The sequence below is a fragment of the Giraffa tippelskirchi genome, chromosome 12, assembly GCF_054371585.1.
Source record: "Giraffa tippelskirchi isolate mGirTip1 chromosome 12, T2T-mGirTip1v1.2.pri, whole genome shotgun sequence".
Lineage (NCBI taxonomy): Eukaryota > Metazoa > Chordata > Mammalia > Artiodactyla > Giraffidae > Giraffa > Giraffa tippelskirchi.
Genome location: NC_137286.1, coordinates 127,582,974 through 127,603,906, shown reverse-complemented (window position 1 = coordinate 127,603,906; position 20,933 = coordinate 127,582,974). Strand labels below are relative to the sequence as shown.

Below are 20,933 nucleotides of genomic sequence, written 5' to 3'. Positions count from 1 at the left end.
TTACTGTAAATTTACTTCTCTGACACTCAAAAACGACAGTGTCAGTGAAAATCAGTGATCCTAAAGACATGGCAAGCAAACATTGTGAGGCCTGTACTCACCTAAATTTACTGCCTTTAGAGAATTTTCTAGAAATAGATCAAGGAGGGAGAACCAGGTAGAGTCTAGTTGACGTCCTGAGTAGAGAAGATGGAGCTGATGATGAGGATAGGACAAGGAAGCTAGAATTTAAGGAGGAGTAATGTAGAGGAGAGAGGTACACACAGAGAGAAATCCAGGCATCTTCAGAGTCTTCCTTCATTATTCATTAGAGTACTGATCAGAGCATGCATATGAGAAAACTACTTGAGTCTGGGGAAGAACCACCCAAGCCAATTAGAGCTAACATTTTTAAAGCATCCACAAACAGCTGGGTACACTGCTTTTTTGTAAATAGCCAGACAGCAAAACCTTTTGACTCACAGATCATAGAAACTCAACAAACTCCAAGTACAAGAAATATAAAGACAACTATACCAAGCCACATCATGATGAAATTACTCCAAACCAGTATTAAAAAGAAAATCTAAAAGCAGTCTGAGTTTAAAAAGATACATCATAGTACACAGAAGAACAAATATAAAGATGACCTTGCAGATAAGCCCCTCTGGACTAATTTGAAGTTCTGTTATTGCTTTTCCATGAGAATGTATAGCAATAATTGATGTGCTATACTCTTGTAATTCCCCATCTCATAAATGTCAGAAGGAATTATATTGATAGGAAAGGGCTGCATATACAGAACTGCATCTCTAATGACCCATTTCAACTCTTATGAAACTCGATTTTTTTTTTTTTTTTTAACTGTAACTTCTGAAAGCAGCCTTCTCACAGGTATCTCTTGGAGTCTGGGCTCCTAGCCTCCATGACAGGACTAAGCTATTAGGTTATGAATGGGGTCATTTTACAATCAGAATGCCAGATCCAGGAGACCTTATGATTCCCTGACCTGCTATTTAAATTCTTGTGTGGGAATGGCATCAGCCTGCAGCACTTTGCTTTTTTAGCATAAAAGTAGATTAATCTGCCAACCGTAACCCTTTTGAAAATAAAGCTTCTGTCTAGCACAAATGGGTCTACTGTACTGTCATTCTACTGAGAAGTAATCCCCCAACATACCCAAGACAGTGGATCCATGAAAATGTCAATATATTGAGATATCTATGAATATTCACTGAATTTATTTTCACTACTTGGCTTTAATTTATCTTTATGGAGCATCTAGGACATCTAACAGACATCCAGGTAACAACAAATTCTTTTCAACAGAATCAGTTGGAATGCTATCAATTTAAAGATCCAGTATGTTGCTATGTAGAATGTCAAGTCAATCAAAATGCTATAGACTGTAATAAGGCAGATAGCATGATAGGTAAAATAATCTTGAGGATAAGACAGTGATGTGCTCCTGTCCTTTTTATTCCATTGGAAGACAAATTGCTTTTGATTCTCCCTGCTGAGTATTTGAAATAATACATTTATAGAATCAGTGATTGCATATTTAAATAAATCAGTAGCTGTATATTTCATTGACTTATTCTGGTGAAGACCCCATATCCAGCAGAGTGAATCAGCAAGGACAAGACTTCATTGTGTAGGTAAACACCATCATTTGCTTTGACCCATTTGGCTTTCACAGACAGCCAATAGGTGAAGACATAGAAATGCACTGATGTGAGAAGAATTGCTATCTTTTAGTAGCTCAATGGTCTTTTGTAGATAAGGGCTGATGAGAAGAGATGTTGGAGAACTTGGTTTCCTGATGCTAATGGACTTGATAAGATCCCCCCCAAAAATAATGGAGGTCAGGTGCTGGTACTTAATCAGATAAAGCCAAATTAATTCAATTACTATAATAAGTAAAGATACAAAACTGACAGGATGGCTTGACCCACAGAGAGCTATGGAGATATTTAATAGAACATGGACTTCCCATGGGTAAGAAACATGGACAGTCAAAAAGGATGATGCTATGTATAAAACACAAAATGCATTCAGGTAGATGATTAGGAGGCAACAGGCAGCACTGCCAAGAGACTAGCATAAACTTTTGCCCTGTTTTTCAGCTTGAACCACTAAGAAGCTCAGAAACCCACTGACTGAAGGGAAGCCTGAATCTGAGAAAGGAAGCTGAAACACTGTAGCAAGCATGCACAATAATAATTCCTCTATTTGTTCCACAAAGTATCCTACAGCTATTTACTCAAGCAAACATACATAAGTAAAAAGGAAATACCAAAACATACTGGATTTAAGGACTCAAAGCATCATCATTTCACCCTTATTAGAGTAGGAGTTTACAGTACTTAGTTGATAAATGGAGCTCAGTTCTGGGTCTGATTCACAGTGAATGTAGTGGATCTCTGGGTGTACTTGATGGCATTTTTCCCAGTGCCTGAATATATAATTGGAATGGGCACACTTGTAAAGTGGCAGAATGACTACACTGGTTGCTTGGTCTATTGAATGAGAACTATTAGAATGGAGAAGATCAATACTGAAACTGAGTTTTTACTTGGATAAAAAAGTAAAAAGAATAATTTTATCCTTACAGGAAGGCAAGGCTTACTGCCCCCTTAAATTACTTTATGCAGACACAGTGATCTCCAGATCTTGACTTAAATCACTACATTGGCATGAAGAAAAACATAGCAGATCCCTGTTGAGCAAGAGGATCATTTTGTGTTTCACACCAGAAATACACTTATACACTAAGGATAAAATTATCTATCTTCTGCTCTTTTCCCATCATAATTTTCCAAACATCTAGGAACGTCTGCATTTTGAGGATACATCTGAAGGGTATAAAAAGATGGAAGGTTTTCACAAGACATACAGTGGGTGGAGGACAAACAAAATGAAATGTGAAGAACATGTTACATCAGAGGAAATTTTAGTGTGTCTAGTTGCACAACCAAATATGCTCTCCAAAGTAGACAATCTTATAACATTCTTTGCCTTACACTACTAAGAAATAATCATAATATCTAGAAGACCTCTTTGGGTACTAGAAGTAATAATATATTCTACACTTGAGAATCCTACCTACACCAATTTATGTATAGGGAAAGACTACCTAAATTTAAATATTACCTAGAGGAAAAAATGATTCTGCTATGGGTGTAGTCCATAGTGTAAACAGACTAGTTGCTTGGGCCAAGGTATCAGTCAAACACTATGGTTATAGAAGAATCTGTGGTGAGGTATGATACCATGTGGGGATGATGGAAACATCCAAGATGAGAATCACAAAATATATCTCTAGGGTATTGGAGAAAAGCCATGCCATCGCCAGTGGAAAGGTTTGTATCATTAAAGACACAATCTCCTGACAGTATACTGGACTCGACATAAAATATCAAGTGGCCATGACACTAGAGTGGTATGCTCATGAGCTGGATTCTGTCATACCCACTGCATCAAAAGATATGATACTTTCGGTAGCAACACATCATGAGATAAAAGTGGTACATCTATAGTCAAGCATGTGAAAAGACAGAGGGCACAAGCAAGAGTCATATTTAGGTGGTCCAAATTCCCATGTTATCCTCAAAATTTCCACCAACAAGTTCCCCTCAAGTCACACTTATGACCATATGGAGTTGGTATTTATGACAAACTGACAAAGAAAGTAGCTGAGCTTGGTTCATGCATTGGTCAGCTCAGGATGTAACTTCAAGTTAAAAATGGACTGCTTCACTATAGCCTTACATAAGAGTGCCTCAAAAACTCAATAGTGGGGTTAATTCTTTGACTAAAGAGAGCTTTGGGAAGTCTATCTGGTCTCTAATATTTATGGAAAGATAACTGTCCAAAATTAAGACTATATATAAATAGCAGTTCAGTTCAGTTGCTCAGTTACATCTGACTCTTTGCGACCCCACGGACTGCAGCACGCCAGCTTTCCTGTCCATCACCAACTCCCAGAGCTTGCTCAAACTCATGTCCATCAAGGCAGTGACAGCATCCAACTATCTCATCCTCTGTCATCCCCTTCTCCTCCATTTATAAATACACTGAGTATGTTTATGTAGTCATGAGAACTGGCAAACAGATGTGTAGAACAAAGAATGGAAAAGCAGGAACATTTGAATGCACATATGGGGATAGGAAAAAATTGAAATAAATTTGTATTGAACACAAACTCCCACAGAAACACCGTTCACCATAGGGAAGCATTAAATGGCCAGTAGAAAGAATTATAATACCTAATCAGTTACAACAGGCAAAATGGGTGCATGATAATGTCCTTTCTTTGGGAAAGACCTCACCCAAGGAAAGGACACTCATACGTATGCCCAACCATTTGCCTCAAAACTGAACAACTTTTAATAGGCATTCTAGTTTCAGTGATCTCCATAGCAACAGTGAAGACCTTTGTTGTAACTGCATCATAATTTGGCTCAGAGGTGCTGCTCATAGATCAGTCCCCAATTATATTTTTTCATACAAATTTGAGTCTATTCCCTGTCTACTTAGTAAATTGAAAGCATATCTTTACGATTACTTTTCTAGATAATCAATGTCTTTCTAGCAATTTAGCTCACTTTTATTCTTTTCACATTATTCTTTTTTTAAAAGAGGCAATATTCCTTTATCTTCTATGCGTTTTCAGTGAGCGTTTGAGATTTCTTTATGTAATATATTTTCTGTCATGAATTAGATATTTAGAATAATCTTTAAATATTAATCTTCATGAAAAATGCATTTTGTGCATCAAAGTATAAGGGCAACCTACAGAATGGGAAAAATATTTACAAATAGTTTATCAAATAAGTGGCTAATATGAAAATGTATAAAAAACTACTATAACTAAACCACAAACATAACCTGATTAAAAAATGGGCAAATAAATACACAATTCTCCAAAGAAGATGAACAAATAGATAACAAGAATATGAAAATATGTTGAGTATCACTAATAATGATGAAAATGCAAATCAAAACCACAATTATATATCACATCACCTATAAGGATGGCCACTGTCAAAAAAATAAATTTATAAATAACGAGTGCTGGTGGGGATGGCAAGAAATTGGAACTCTTGTGCACTATTAATGAAAATGTAAAATGGTGCAGCCACTGTGCAAAACTACATGGTGATTTCTCAAAAAATTAAAAATAGAATTATCATATAGTCCAGCATATTTTTCAGCCTTATAAGAGGAAGATAATTCTGGTATAAGTGACAACATGTATACACCCTGAGGACAGCATGCTAAATAATATAAGCCAGTTACAAAGACACACTTATTTTTAAAGTATGAGTATATTTGCATTAATAAGTTGTTAATCAATAGTTGTATGTGAAATTAGAGTCTAGTTATCTTAAAAAAAAAAAAAAGCCCCACAGAGTGCTTGAATCATGCAGGATGCTGAGTAATTGTTTGCTATGCAGGGCTATCTGTGTATTGTAGGGACCTCTAGAATCTCTGGCTTCTGTACAATAAATGCCAAGGCACAATTACTGTGTCAACTCAACCATCCCCACAGGTTTCCCATAAGCCCTCTTGCTGGATATACTACCCAACTGAAAACCTCTTCTCTCTTGTTTTATTCAGCAAAATCTACTAAGAGTGTATGTCCATTGTCTGACTTTTCAAAAAACTGAAAAAAAATCTGAAAAGAGATAGCTATCACTCTGGATTTTATATCTCCATGACCTCTCATTGACACCTAACCCATGGCTGAATTTCAATAAATATATTGTTGTTTAGTTTCTAAGTTGTGTCTGACTGTTTTGCAACCCCATGAGCTGTAGCCCACCAGGCTCCTCTGTCCATAGGATTTCCCAGGCAAGAATTTCCTTCCCCAGGGGATCTTCCGGACATAGGGATCAAACCCACAGCTCTTGTACTGGCGGGTAGATTGTTTACTATTGAGCCATCTGGGAAGCCCTAACCTATAGCTGAATCTCAGTGAATATGTACTGAATGATAATAATTTAAAGAAATGAATTGCATAAGTACCTTCCAGAGTCATCTAAAAGATCAGATATCAGTTAACAATAATGATCTCAGGATTCTTCAGGTCCACATTGTATAGATTGGCATTCAAAATCTGTGGCAAAGTTGAACCTTCTATTCAGATTTGTCAAATTTGACATCTAGTTGCTTTCTCTTTTCCCATTAAGACATTACTAAGTTTACATTTTGTTTCCTGACTTTCAAGTTAAGGAAATAAATTTATAGAAAAGTTTAATTTGCTTTAGTAGATTCTCTTTTATGAACTTTTAAAGATAATGCCAATAATGCCAGGAAAGATACCTAAGGTGATTGGGCCTGAATTTTCTCCTTCATCAGCAAAGACTAAATAAAAAATATTTTTTTATAATTATCACAGTCAGTATATTCTTTGTATGATACACAGTTTAAAATTTCTATTAGAAAAGCCTTGTATACATAGAAAAATATCATTATATTTCCTTAGTTGTAATTACAAAAAGCATCCAGTCATGAAAATATTTCAGTGACATCAAAGTATAATGCAGGAAACTGTATGTATGAAAACTATGTTTTAATAAATTTTTTAATGTGCCAAAATGATAGAGAAAATATGGAACCTCCTATTCAAATTTGTCAGATAAAATTTATTACTAGAATTTTTAATTTGAATTTATTTTAAAAGTTTGTACAATGAGGTCTCTGCTTTCTTTCTTTATAATGAGTACAATGACACTTTATCTATATTCTATGTTCAGTAAGTTGCCAAATAAAATATATTATTATAGATACGAAGCATAAATGGCCCTATGTTACAGTGAATTTTCTTCTGATACCTGATAAAGTAATAACTTATCTAACTGAGATATATTCTGCCACATGGTCTCAGATTTGAATACATATATCAAACGTTGAAACAAGGTTGTTCTAGAGGTTAATAAAATGTCTTCTAAAGATAGTTTACAGAATTTTTTCCATCTCTATAACCTAGGTTATTAAAGTTGTAAGTAAATAAAGGTTTCACGAAGGCACCTCTGGTATTATGTATCATCCTGGAAGTTCGGATCAGTTAAGGTTTCATTCTGATACTGCCTGAATGCTGTAGCTGGGTTATCAGTGGCAGGATGGGACTTCTCATCTCTCCTGGGTGTAGCTGACTCCAGTTGATTCTGGTAGATGTAGATATGGCATATCTCTTTTATACTGTCTTTGTCTGTCATTGCTGCTCTCTTATCTAGTTTAATTTCCTATTTTTATATTTGTGTGCCACAGTGATTTTATCTCCAAGGGAAAAAAAGTTTAGAATGTAATAAGGTTATGTTCACTATCTAGGTGAGGTTATACTGGCCACTCTGATGCAAATTTGAACAGTTTCAGTATTTACCAATGTACTGTTAGGCTGATTACAAGTATATATCATTTGTAAAAATCAAAAGTATATTTTACCCATGGGGAAATATAGGTAACTACAGATTTATCTTAATGTGTAAGATGGTTACATAGCAATGCTTAGAATATAAATAACTTGCAAAACATCAAAATGTTTTATATTCTGACATTTTAGAAAGGCATACACAGTTTTATTTCATTAATATAATTTTGAACTGAGTTGAGATATAGAAACTTGTGATTCTTTTTTTTTTTTCATATATCTCCTCCCTTTTGAACCTCCTTCCCATCTCCCTTCCTATCCCACCCCTCTAGATTGTTACAGAGCCCCTGTTTAAGTTTCCTAAGCCATATAGCAGATTGCCATTGGCTATCTATCTTACATATGGTAATGTAAGTTTCCATGTTACTCTCTTCATACATCTCACCCTCTCCTCCCCTCTCTCCATGTCAATAAGTCTATTCTCTATGTCTGTTACTCCATTGCTACCCTGCAAATAAATTCTTCAGTACCATTTTTCTAGATTCTGTATATATGCGTTAGTATACGATATTTATCTTTTTTTTTTATGAATTACTTCACTCTGTATAATAGGCTCTAGGTTCATCCATCTCATTAGAGCTGACTCAAATGCATGCCTTTTTATGGCTGAATAGTATTCCATTGTGTATATATACCACAATTTCTCTATCCATTCATCTGTTGATGGACATCTAGGTTGCTTCCATGTTCTAGCTATTGTAAACAGTGTTGCAATGAACAATGGGATACATGTGTCTTTTTCAGTTTTGGTTTCCTCAGGGTATATGCCTAGCAGTGGGATTGCTGGGTCATATGGTGCTTTTATTCCTAATTTGTAAAGGAATCTCTATACTGTCTTCCATAGTGGCTGTATCAATTACATTCCCACTAACAGTACAAGAGCATTCGTGATTATTTTCTCAACTAATATTTTAAATGCCATTTACTCATTTTCTCTTTCTCAATAAATTATTTAATACAATAAGTTTCAAAAATGTATTTATATTTGCATCAAAGGAAAAGCAACAAAATTATAGTTTTAGGAGGGATAATTAGCTTTAAATAGAATACACAAATGTAGTAGAAAAACTAAATATTGGTTAAATTATAGTTGTAAAGTATGTTTGAGACAGTGATATAAATTAATATTTAAACAGTTACTGTAAATTTTGAGATCAATAACAATAAAATATGAAAGGAATATTAACCAATGTTTCATATTTAATGAAATTATATTTAACAAACCATCTATATGTTACACTTATAAATAAATAAATATGAATAAAACAATAGTACAAAGTAAAATTTTAATGTAAAGAAAGTGAAAGGAAGTGAAGTTGCTCAGTCGTGTCCTACTCTTTGCAACCCCATGGACTGTAGCCTACCAGGTTCCTCTGTCCATGGGATTTTCCAGGCAAGAATACTGGAGTGGGTTGCCATTTCCTGCTCCAGGAGATCTTCCCGACCCCAAGGATTGAACCCGGGTCTCCCGCGTTGTAGGCAGACGCTTTACCGTCTGAGCCACCAGGGAAGTCCCAAATGTAAATTTGGCAACAAAAATAATAATACGTAAAAATTAAAAACGAGTTTTTTAGAATTAAAGTTATAAATGCATGCTGCTGCTGCTGCTAAGTCGTTTCAGTCGTGTCCGACTCTGTGCGACCCCATAGACAGCAGCCTACCAGGCTCCCCCGTCCCTGGGATTCTCCAGGCAAGAACACCGGAGTGGGTTGTCATTGCCTTCTCCAATGTGTGAAAGTGAAAAGTGAAAGTGAAGTCGCTCAGTCGTATCTGACTCTTCGAGACCCCATGGTCTGTAGCCTACCAGGCTCCTCCGTCCATCGGATTTTCCAGGCAAGAGTACTGGAGTGGGTTGCCATTGCCTTCTCCGTATAAATGCATGAATAATATCCAAATTACTATATCCTCTTTACAGGATGATTCTGTAATATATATTTAAATAAAAATACACATGCCTTTGAATGATAAGTTCCACTTTATGTCTTTAACTCTATTGGCATAATCCCATTTATGCCAGAAGATAAAACATGTTGATAGCTGTATTGCAACACTGCAATATTGTTTTTACTTCCCAAATCAGGAAATAAACTAAAAAGCCCATCAGTAAGAGTCTAACTATAAATTATATTTAACTTCATCAAAGACATTATTGCTTGTGTTCATGCTCAGTCATGCCTGACTCTTTGCAATGCCATGGACTGTAGCCAACCAGACTCCTCTGTCCATGCAGTCTTCCAGGCAAGAATACTAAAGTGGGGAGCCATTTCCTTCTCCAGGGGATCTTCCCAATCCGAGAATCAAACCCATGTCTCTTGAATCTCCTGCACTGACAGGGAAATTCTTGTAAACTAGAACCAGCTGGAAAGCTACTTAGCCAATTATACAAAAAATACACTATCATTATATGTGACATATATGTTATTATATATATATATCTATATCTTCATACACATTAAAAATTATCTCTAAATCAATGAAATATGATACATAGTGAAAGGTCAAAGGATAATATAAAATATTAAAGAATATTATAAACACAGCATAGTGAAAGGATCTTAAAATGTTTTCATGAGAGAAAAATGAGTTCAGAATACTGTGAATGATTGTTCCCTTATTTATATACACATGCATTTGGCTGGTTTAGAAAAGGCAGAGGACCAGAGATCAAATGGCCAACATCTATGAGATCATAGAGGAAGCAAGAAAATGCCAGAAAAAAGTCTACTTCTGATTCATTGACTATGCTAAAGCCTTTGACCATGTGGATCACAACAAACTGTGGAAAATTCTTAAAGAAATGGTAATACCAGACCACCTTATGTGTCTCCTGAGAAACTTGTATGTTGGTCAAGAAGTAACAGAACCGGATATGGAACAACTGACTGGTACAAAATTGAGAAAGGAATCTGAAAGGCTATACATTGTCACCCTTTTATTTAACTTCAATGCAGAGTGTATCAGGCAAAATGCTTGGCTGGATAAATCATAAACTGGAATCAAGATTGCCAGGAGAATTATCAACAACCTCAGATATGCAGTTGATACCACTCTAATGGCAAGAAGTGGAGAGGAACCAAAGAGCCTCTTGGTAAGTGTGAAATATGAGAGTGAAAAAATATGGCTTAAAAATAAACATTTGAAAAACTAAGATCATGGCACCTGGTCCCATCACTTCATGGCAAATAGAAGGGGAAAAAATGGAAACAGTGGCAGATTTTATTTTTCCTGGGCTCCAAAATTACTGCAGACGGTGACTGTAGCCACTAAATGAAAAGTCACATGCTCCTTGGAAGGAAAGCTACAACAAACCTACACAGCATATTAAAAAGCAGAGACATCAATCTTTGACAATAAAAGTCCATACAGCCAAGGCTATTTCTATTTCTGATAATATCTTTCCTGAAAGTAATCTTCAGCCTTCTACTGAAACGGGATGGATATTGCTGTGCATACTTTGAAGGATGATTTGGAAGGAATATCTGAAAACCTTGAGCTGGTTTTTATAGACAATTTAGAATCAATAATTTGACTTTAAGTGTAATTTATGTTTTGTTTCTTGAATGTGTCTGGGCACTCCCAATTTTTGAGAATTCTGGGATTTGGGTAATATGACTTGTCCTGGGATCTTTCCACTTGGAGCTCATGTTTCATCTGCCTCTATTTAAGTTGACTAATTACCACTGTTGCCTCTGCTCCTGAGACTTCATTATTCTGTTTCCTCTTCTTGCAGTTGGCTTTCAGTTACTTATATTATTACATTATTTGATGAAATAAAATCTTTTTATTTTCAGTTTAGTAGTTCTCAAAGCTATCAGAAGTGAAGTTTGCTTTAATTCCTTCATGATTAACTGAGAGCTACACATATTATTTCTTTTTTCTGGGTTCTCATAGAGTATTGAGTTTTCTTCACCCTGTCCTCAACTTATTTATTCATTTACTTATTCATTTTCTATTGAGATGCAATTAAAATATAATATGTTAGTTTCAGGTAAACAACATTATGATTCAATATTTGTATACATTCAGAAATGATCACCACAATAAGTATGGTTACCATCCATCACCATACATAGTTTCATTTTTTTGCTTGTGATGAGGACCTTTAAGATTTACTCTCTAAAGCAACTTTCTATTATGCAATACAGTGCTATCCACATAGCATACTGCATTAAATTTCTATATATTGATACAAAGTAAGGTAAATAAAGTAAGAAATTATTGAATTGTTAAGTGAAGAACAACAGAAATAGTTTCTGTATAATTTCATTTTCATTATATTCTAACTAAATTTGAAAAATGTATTCAATAAATGAAGAGAAAAACTGATTTAGTTAAGGGAAATTGCAAGTAGGATGTTTTATGATTTTCAGTACTTAGCAATGTCTATTCTTACACTGATCACTTTAGATTCATGAAGTAAATTAACCTGTTTTAATAATGAAGGAATTTAGACAGGTCCATCTAGTCAAAGCTATGGTTTTTCCAGTAGTCATGGAAAGTTGAGAGTTGGACGATGAAGAAAGCTGAGTGCTGAAGAATTGATGCTTTTGACCTGTCGTGTTGGAGAAGACTCTTGAGAGTCCCTTGGACTGCAAGGAGATCCAGTCAGTCCATCCTAAAGGAAATCAGTCCTAAATGTTCATTGGAAGGACTGATGTTGAAGCTGAAACTCCAATACTTTGGCCACCTGATGCAAAGAACTAACTCATTGGAAAAGACCCTGATACTGGTAAAGATTGAGAGCAGGAGGAGAAGGGGACAACAGAGGATGAGATGGTTGAATGGCATCACCGACTCACAGGACATGAATCTGAGCAAGCTCCGGGAGTCAGTGATGGACAGGGAAGCCTGGCATGCTGCCGTCCATGGGGTTGCAAAGAGTCAGACACGACTGAGCGACTGAACTGAACTGGATTTATAAAAATCTTTAGAGTTCAGATTAAAAATATTTATTGAGTTTCTACTAGTGATTCAATTATCCACTGGACTCTCATAGAACAAAATTTATGGATTGCCTTTCTCTTGAGGTTATTCGATGGGCAAACAAATACAACATAGTTTCAAAATATTATGTGAAGCAATATGATAAACATACAAACAAAGGAAATAAAAAAAATATACCACATTTCTGGTAGTATTGTCCTTAATATAGAATGCATATGGTACAGTTTAGTGGTGTTCACTTTGCTAAGTTGCAGAAGTTGAAATGCAAGCCAAAAGACTGCTCAGTGCATCAATACGGATTTACTTGTTGCCAGGACATGCATGCATGATGCTCAGTTGCTTCAGTACTGGAGTGGGTTGCCATGCCCTTCTCCAGAGGATCTTCCTGAGCCAGGGATCTAACCCACATCTCCTGCAACTCCTGCATTGCAGGCAAATTCTTTACCACTGAGCTACTAGGGAAGCCCAGGACAAGGAAGCTCAGTTCTGTACTCAGCCCCAGCTCAGTTAGAAGTGGAAGGGTATGCATAGGAATATTAGCTTCTTTCAAATGAAAATTCAACAAATGTCTAGCAAAGTCCTTTCCTTTTGTTATCCCACTATATATCATTTTGTTACTCAATAACATTTCCAGGGTGATTGGAATCTAGTCATGCAATGTCATGGTAGCTGCCATGACTTTCCCTGTGGGCAGCAGTTGGGAAAGGGTTATTTTTGTAATATTACTCATACAGATCTTTCAAATTCTACTTAGAAACTTGTGCATATTAAATCCAGATACTCAACACAATGTATAGATATCAATACTTTCTGAGTTATTTCATAACTGTTACACAGTCTATCAGTCTTCCACTTTGTCAGTCCTCATGATACACTTTCTCGCCATTAAACGATCTAATAATGAATATCTGTTAAGTGTAACAAGTAAAGTATATATATGGCACTGATACTGGTTTTTGTATTTACAAAAGAACAACTAGATGAGAAAGATAGGGATATACACCAGAATTTCAGTTTTATAATAGTGGTATATGTATATGACTGCACTATACATTGTTTAAAATTATCCCACAATATTTTATTCTTTATGAGTGGATTCTCATACTATCACTTTACAAAATATTATCTTTTGCTTAACTTTTCCAAACCAGCATCTTTTGTTTGTATACACAAGGAAATCTCCTGGCATTCTGGGTTTCCACTTTAAAAACTCAATATTGAATTTGCATTTTTTATTGTGGGTATCCTATAGCTTATATTTACCTGAAATAAATTCTGTGGGTTATTTTTTTCTGCTAGAAAGACTGCTGTGATTTGCCTTGACTGGCAGTGATTTTCACAGTCAAACACCTGCATAGGAAGCACCCGCAGTTACCTGCCTTTGGGAAGTAATAGACTTTAAGCAGAAACTCTGGGGGGAAGCAGGAAGATTTCCAAACTGCAGATGAGTAATCAAAGGGTAAAGAGACTTTTAAACAACATAACATCTATTACATTTTTATTTCTTTACCCAGATGTAGACTGGATTATTTTGTAAAATACCAGCAATAAAGCTGAAAATAAGCAAATGTAATAACACAGTCAGTGTGATGATCTTGAAAAATGTTTAGGAATTATTACTATAAACTTTGTCTTGAAAAATGCATACTATGGATCCCATCCCAGGACTTTTTACACATTCACATTTAAATCCAAATTTGAAACTAGAAAAACCAATGTAAATTATAAATTGAATGTTTAATAAAACCATTAACATAACCTAAGGCAAAACCTTTCAAAGCCAGCACATACAATACATTAAAAATAACTCAGTGAGATTGGGGAAAGGAAAGTTAATTTTAAGGTACAAAAAGAAACTTTGTAGACTTCAAAACACAGATGAAATATCATCTCTATTATATCCTGACTAAATACTTTACTAATTTTGTGGTAATGAAAAAAATCACTAGAGATATTGAGTTCATGTGTCACAACAATGAAAGTATTACTAAGTTTAATATACTTAGCATAAATTTAATCAGGTTGAAGAAAACGGAACTCTTTCCTCTAAATACAATAGACTAGAACAAACAGCATATATTGTGAAAATAACCCTCCAGCAAGATTTACTCCAGGGAAACCTTCCTTCTGTAGGCAGATTATCCTAGTATCTGGCTTGTAGCCTTGAAATATAATTTACAGATCAGCCTTTTAATTGGATCTGATTAAAAAAATGTGTTACACAGAACATTTCTTAAAATCATTCTTGTTTAAAAATAGAACCACAAAATGACCTCTTGCTCTGAGCATATGATAAAAATTCTTATAATCAGTATGAGAATTAACTCTTACAAATTTTATAATGAAATACAGGGAAGGTCACTATCAACATGTGATAAATTCTTATATGTTCCTGAATAAACTTACAGTGATAAGACAATAAACACATTTCTCTATATTCTACAATATTTAAATGCCTTTTGTCTAATCTATGTTTTAGCACATCCTTAGATTACTAGGGCTGGGAAACATGTAACCCAGTGCTAGTATACATAAAGAAACATACTTAATTAGAAATCAATTCTGATCATCTATTTGGTTAACAGACAGAATTATATAATCTTCATACATCAGTCAAGAATACTATTTTTATATTAAAATTAGCTATAATATACTATAACTTGTATACAATACTTTATATACAAATATTTGTATAGAAAGTATATAATACATTTTTATTGTATACAAAATATACAATACTTTGGCCACCTGATGTGAAGAACTGACTCCTTGGAAAAGACCCTGATGCTGGGAAAGATTGAAGGCAGGAGAAGGGGACAACAAAGGATGAGATAGTTGGATGGCATCACTGACTCGATGGACATGAGTTTGAGTAAGCTCTGGGAATTGGTGATGGACAGGGAAGCCTGGCATGCTTCAGTCCATGAGGTCACAAAGAGTCGGACATGACTGAGTGAACTGAACTGAATTGATAATATACTATACATACTATTATATATATCATAAACTCAAATTTTCACTGTAATATGCTGTACACCATAGCATATATTATACAGTGAAGTGGAACTAATGGTAAAGAAGCCACCTGCCAATGCAGGAGACATAAGAGATGGGTTCAATCCCTGGGTTGAGAAGATTCTCTGGAGGAAGGAATAGCAACCAACTTCAGTGTTCTTGCCTGGAGAATCGCATGGACAGTGGAGCCTGGCAGGGTGCAGTCCACAGGGTCACATACAGTTGGACACAACTAAAGCAACTTAGCACACACACACACGTACTATATACTATATATACATAGTATGCATGTAGCATATACTATATGCTATATACACCATTACTATATATCTTGGTGTATACACCAGTGGCATGAGTACTACTTGGGAGCATTTAGAAATGCAGAATCTCAGCCTAATTTCAGATCTACTGAAGTATAATCTGCATTTTTAACAAAGTCTTTTGGTGATTCATATGCATAATAAACTTTGAGAAGCAGAAGCGTACATTCTGCAATAAAATCTTGAACCTGCAAGGTATACTTTACTTCTCAAAAGCATATATATAATGCTTTTTCACTGTAGTGTTCTAGGTGAGGGAGGATGATATAAAAACTATGCATGGGCATTTTTATTATACATGCAATCCTTGCAATGCACTTATCAAAATAAAACTTGTTTCTGGTTGTTGTGGGGATTATTTATGGATATAAAGGAAAATGAGCAAATTTTGATTGTATTCTTATTGTTATTAGTTTTGAGGTGTGCAAAATGTAAGATGTGACTAAATTTTAATTGAGAAATAGGTTTGAGAGTGATGGTGCACGCATGCTAAGTCACTTCAGTCATGTCCGACTCTTTGCGACCCCATCTGCTGTAGCCCATCAGGCTCCTCTGTCCATGTGATTATCCAGGCAAGAATACTGGAGTGCGTTGCTGTTTCCTACTCCAGAGAGTGATGGACTCCTAGTTACAAACATATGTATCCCACCTTTATTTAGAATAGCAAAATGGGGACAGCCTATAATTGAAACTAAAAGAGAAGACAACCTCTAAGTCACTTACACTCCAAACAAGAGATCAGTCATAGTGACTTTAGATTTTTTGCGTAACTTTATAATTGCTAGCCACTCTAATTTTATTTGAGTTAGTTTGATATACTTGAGTGATTTTAAATTGACTATATCAGGGACTAGCAAACCGTGGCCTTCAGGCCAATTCCTGCCAGCTGCCGTTTTTAGTATATAAGGTTTTGCTGATCTTATATGTGTTGTCTATGGCTCCTTTTGAATTACAAAAACAAATCTAAGTAGTTGAAATAGAGACTGTATGATCTGTGAAGGCTAAAATATATAGTTTCCTTTACAGAAAAAAATTGTTGACCTATGTGAGAAATTCAAATTATCTATATTTGTTTTAGAACATTTCCTTTTCAGTATCTAAATATCTTAGGTTACCATGATAAACTTTTGATGGAACTCTACAAATGAATGTTGCTTAAGGACAAAGGATCTTGGAGGCACATCATTGTGCTTCTAAAAATACTGTTGTGTATCTGACATTTAAAGGATCACAAGCAAACATGGTGTTGTTCAGTTCCTAAGTTCTGTCCAACTCTTAGCAACCCCATGGACTGCAACATGCTGGGCTTCCCTGTCCTTCACTATCTCCAAGAGTGTGCTCAAGTTCATGTTCATTAAGTCAGTGATGCTATCTAACCATCTCCGCCACCCTCTTTTTCTTTTGCCTTCAATCTTTCCCAGCATCAGAGTGTGTTTCAATGAGTCAACTTTTTGCAAAGTATTGGAGCTTCAGCTATAGCATCAGCCCTTCCAGTGAATATTCAGGGTTGATTTCCTTCAGGATTGAATGATTTGATCTCCTTGCTGTCCAAGGGACTCTCAAGAGTCTTTTATAGCACCACAATTCAAAAGCACTAATTCTTTGGCCCTCAGCTTTCTTTCAGATCTGTACATGACTACTGGAAAAACCATAGCTTTGATCATACAGATCTTTGTTGGCAAAATGATATTTCTGCTTTTTAATATGCTTTCTAGGTTTGTCATAGCTTTTCTTCCAAGGAGCAAGTATCTTAATTTAATGGCTGTAGTCACCATCTGCAGTGATTTTGGAACCCAAGAAAATAAAATTTGTCACTGTTTCCAGTTTTCCCCCATCTATCTGCCATGAAGTGATGGGACTGGATGTCATGATCTTAGTTTTCTGAATGTTGACTTTTAAGCCACCTTTTTCACTCTGCTCTTTCACCCTCATCAGAAGCTCTTTAGTTCTTCTTCACTTTTTGCCATTAGAGTGGTATCATCTGCATATCTGAGGTTGTTGCTATTTCTCCTGGCAATCTTGATTCCAGCCTGTGATTCATCCAGATCTCATTTCACATGATATACATGATATACTCTGCATAAAATGTAAATAAGCAGGGTGACAATATACAGCCTTGGTGTATATTCCTTTCCCAATTTTGAACCAGTCTGTTGTTCCATGTCAGGTTCTAACTGTTGCTTCTTGACCTGCATGCATGATTCTCAGGAGGCAGGTAAGGTGGTCTGGTATTCCCATCTCTTTAAGAATTTTCCACAGTTTGTTGTTATCCACACAAAGGCTTTCAAGTAGTCAATGAAGCAGCTGTTTTTCTGGAGTTCTCTTGCTTTTTCTATGATCCAAAGGATGTTAGCAATTTGATCTCTGGTTCCTCTGCCTTTTCTAAATACAGTTTGTACATCTGGAAGTTCTTGGTTCACGCACTGCTGAAACCTAGCTTGAAGGATTTTGAGCATTACCATGCTAGCATGTGAAATGAGCACAACTGTATGGTATTTTGTACATTCTTTAGCATTATCTTTCTTTGGGATTAGAATGAAAACTGACCTTTCTAGTCCTGTGGCCACTGAGGAGTTTTCCAAATTTGCTGACATATTGAGCGCAGCACTTTAATAGCATCATCTTTAGGATTCATGTGTGTATATATACATATATATGTACATATGTGACAAATATTTAAGAATACATTTACTGTTTTGTCATGCTTGCTGACATGAATGTCCTGGTTCCTCTCCTGGACTCATGTCCCAGTAGGTATTTCCATGATTGTTGTTCACTGCTATGCTATGTAGAAAAGGATAGAGAGGACTTTTTTTTTTTTTCCTGTACTCTAGTAATTGTATAAAAAGTAAACTGATATGTAGAATCAAGGAAGTAAATTGGTGATCACCTGGAATCCATTTAGACAGGAGACTGTGCCTTAAAAAAGCATCTTTGCAGGTGATGGAAATTCTCTATGTCTTGGTTAATTTGGTAGTTTCATTGGCATAAGCAGTTGTTAAAAACCCAGATTAACAGTTCATTTTAGAGATTGCAGTCTATTTTATGCATTGTCTCTTCATAAAATTAATCAGAAAAAATGAATTTCACTGTTTCATATGCACTTCAAAGTAATGCATACTATTCTCAGTTTCTTAGTTCTCTAAATAACAAAATGTATTTGCTTCTTATATACTCTCAGCGCTGTATGATATCATGTATCTTTCCTGATTTATTTCTCCCGATTCTGCATTGCTATATTTAAATTCACCTTTATAATTGAGGATTCAATTACCAATGCTTTTATTACAGTTGACCCTTGAACAACATTGATGGGTTTGAACTCCATGGAACCATTGTAGTGGAAAATCATTCAGATTATTAAGGTAATTTATATAATTCTGTGCTTTTATACTTTGTATTCTCTTTGTTTCATGATTATATGTTCCTTAAGTTCTTCTCTCCACTCGTTTATTTTGGAATATTTTTAAAATTATTATTTTTCTATATATTTTGTATATATGTTGTTTTATGATTATTGTTAAAGTTGCAGTGGAAATTCAACTCAGCATTGTTTTATTATATATAAATGTATCATGTATTATAAAAATTGATTTTTCCATAAATATTCACTTAGAGGTTCCTACATATTTATTGTTATTATTGCTCTTCACTTTCCCCTTCATCTTAAAGCTTCACCACTGATCATTTTCATTCCAATCAAATGATTACTTTATTATTTCCTAGATTGTATTGGTTGTTGCTTATTATCTCAAGTGTTGTGGGGCTTATGTTGATGATGATGTTTTTATTGTTGGTTTCTTTACTTAATCATTACTTAACCTTAAAGTATATTCTACTCAGTACGGAATTTGATGTTAGTTATAGAAATATATTTGAAGATACAATTTCATTATCTTCTGTATTTCATTTTATTCTATTGCAAAGTAGGCTGCCATTTTCAGTTGGGAAAGTAGTTATAAAAAATAAGTAATTTTTTCTTTTCTACTTTTGACTACTACCTAGAATGTATTTTAGTCTTTACCGCAGTTTTTCCTACTTAGTGCTTAGTCATGCTTTTCTTCATTTTTTTTTTTCTCTCTTGGATTTCTTAGTGGTAGTTTAAACTATAACTTATTGTGGTTTCTCCTGGAATATTATCAGCCACTATCTCTTCAGATGTATTTTCTGCCTTGTTATTTCTACCATCCTCTGACATTTAAACCACAGATGTATTCACTATTTCAAAATGTTTTGCTTGATTTCTTATTATTTTCTATATTTTCCATCATTTGCCGCTTTTGGGCTTGTTATCCTGATAATTCTTCTTAAAATTATATATTTGAAATATGCCACTTCACCAATTAGTTCTTCAATTGTGCACCATCTGTCATTAAAGCCATTCACTCGGTTGTTAATGTAATCATTTGTATTTTCATTTATGGGCTTCCCTAATGGCTCAGTGGTAAAGCATTCACCTGAAATTCAGAAGACACAGGTTTGATTCCAGAATAAGGAGGATCCCCTAGAGAAGTAAATGGCAACCCACTCCAGTATTCTTGCTTGGGAAATCCCAGGGACAGAGGAGCCTGGTAGGCTACAGTCCATGGGGTCACAAGAGTCAGACACTACTTATCAACTAACTAAACCACCACCACAATTTTCAGTTATACAATTTATTTATTTCTATTATATATTTTTCAATTATTTGTTATAATCTCTATTGTGTTGGTTAATTTCTTATCATATTAATTGTAATTAACTTTCATGACTGGCAACACCAATATTTAGAATTATTATGAATTTGTTCTATTTTGCTTTTTCCCTTTTTAAAATTCTTATTTTCCAATCGATTATTTTCTTATAAAAAACAGAATTCCAGACCACAGGAAAGAAAAATTCAAAATAATGTAAAATTCTAGATGATCCTAATTTTCACAAGTGTTTTTAATTTCAGGATGCAGCTAGAATTAAGGCAGATATTCTTAATGGACTCAGGTATTAAGATGGTTTGACTCTGGATTCAGTTATTATGGGGGGTGGTCTATTTCCATATCCCTACTACTCATAGGGTATGGCTCCTAAGGTCACTTCTAAAAGCCTGGTGTATTTACCTAAGCCCTCCAAATTAATGCCACAGATGAAAGCTCTAATCACTTACTCATCCTCTTGGTTAATAATTTTTCTGCTGGGATCTGCAATTGAGAGGAAAAGAAGCTTTATATACCAAATTAAGTTTTGTTGTTTTTTTTTACACTCCT

The 20,933-nt window shown here is 35.0% G+C and overlaps 2 long non-coding RNA genes across 2 annotated transcripts in view; one reads left to right on the top strand and one right to left on the bottom strand.

The window, feature by feature from the left end:
- LOC145529435 (uncharacterized) overlaps positions 1–20,933 on the bottom strand; it is a 286,481-nt gene that overhangs the window by 39,692 nt on the left and 225,856 nt on the right. The window lies entirely within an intron of this gene.
- Positions 1–20,933, top strand: part of LOC145529439 (uncharacterized) — a 284,079-nt gene that overhangs the window by 182,487 nt on the left and 80,659 nt on the right. The window contains exon 4 of the long non-coding RNA XR_014071230.1: positions 18,985–19,058. This is a non-coding gene — a long non-coding RNA (uncharacterized LOC145529439). The remainder of the gene's footprint in view (positions 1–18,984; positions 19,059–20,933) is intronic.